Genomic DNA, 1,540 nt, shown 5'->3' with positions numbered 1-1,540 from the left:
CTGTGCCTTCCCCCAATCTCATGGTTATGGCCCAGGCTGTGTCACTTCCACCTCAACACACGCATCCAGAGCCCCGAGTTGATGTCCCATTACCTTGTTCCGACAGCCAGCTGGGAAGGGGAAACAGTCCTGTGTCCTTCCTGGGTCTTGTGCCCTTGGACCCCACTGGCTCTGTCCTTGCCCTGCTCTCTGTGGCCCCACTCAAGGCTGCATTTCCCAGGTTCCCACTCAGCTGTTCCCTGCTCAGTCCAGCAGATGAGAAATACTGGCAGGAGCTGAGGGCTGAAGGAAGCTTTCCCCTGTCTGTCTGTCTGTCTGTCTATCTCTGATGATTTCTGACAGTGACCTTCTCCAGCTTCCACCAAACAGGCCCGAGGCTTTGGCCAGGTGACCATAGTGCCTTGACTCCAGTGCCAGAACACCGGTGGACTCTTCCGATGCTGCTGATTCCAGGCTGCCACATTGTTCCCTGTATGACTTTGGGGCCTCTTTGACATGGATTCTCTGTTAAATTTGCTGTTCTAAACACTTGGAGGTGTTTGGTCTTGTGTAGAGACCCTTGACTCACCCCTGCCCCTCTTCAGGCCTGAGCCATAGGCCTGAGAGCCCACAGGCCTGCTAAATCTAATCTACCCCCAGCCCCACCAGCAGCGGGTGGCTGTGTGACTTGGGGCCATGAAGACTAAGCAGGAGTTTGCCAGATGGAGCCCGTTGGGGATGGCATTCCAGGGAGGGCAGGTGCTGAGGTTCACTTGGGGATGCGCTAGGTGTCTTTGGCATTGTGAGATTCTGAGTTGGATGAGGCAGAGTATGTGTGTATTAGGGGCTTCTAGGTACCCATCCCAGGAGGTACACCCCTCAGGGCACCCCATCTGGAGCTGAAGAAGGAGGCTCAGTAGGCCCTGGGCTCTGAGGAAACTGCTGGCCCAGGAGGGGAGAACGGGAAGAATCTTGGGGCGGGGCCAAGGGTGGGACCTGGGGGCTGTCACAACCTCCCGGTCCCCATCCTCAGGTTTCACGTTTTGTGACTCTGGGTTGACACCGCCTGCCTCCTACACCACGCCCTCACTTCAGCTCCAGGAAAGTTTCTGATCACTGGCTCCTTTGGCCCAGTAGGCGGTGGGACTGGGATCTAGGAGTCTGGGCTTGGGCCCTGGAGCCCTTCGCCCCTCTGGCTAACCTGCCCCTGGGGGAAGAAGCCGAGCCCAGGAAAAAACGTGAAACACAGGCGGTCCCCGGGCCCAGCCACTGAGGTTGAATTCAGAAAGGCTCCCGGGCCTGGAGGAAGGGGCTGCGAGCAGAGCGGGAACAGAGGCTGTGCCACGGTCCGCTCGGCGCGCCAGGGTGTCCCTGGCCAGAGGTGACCTCCTGGCGGAGGAGGTCCCCAAACTCGAGGTCTGCGGAGCGGATCTTTGCCGCGAGTGCCCCGGGAGGGTGCAGGAGAGGCGGGAGGCGGCGCTCGGGGGCTGCGCCGGGCCGGGGGTGCGGTCCTCCGCCTCTTCCTCCGCGGGCCGGGCCGGGCCTGGCCGCGCCGGGCGGT

This window comes from Urocitellus parryii, chromosome 6, assembly GCF_045843805.1.
Source record: "Urocitellus parryii isolate mUroPar1 chromosome 6, mUroPar1.hap1, whole genome shotgun sequence".
NCBI lineage: Eukaryota > Metazoa > Chordata > Mammalia > Rodentia > Sciuridae > Urocitellus > Urocitellus parryii.
Note: the sequence above shows the minus strand (reverse complement) of the source record.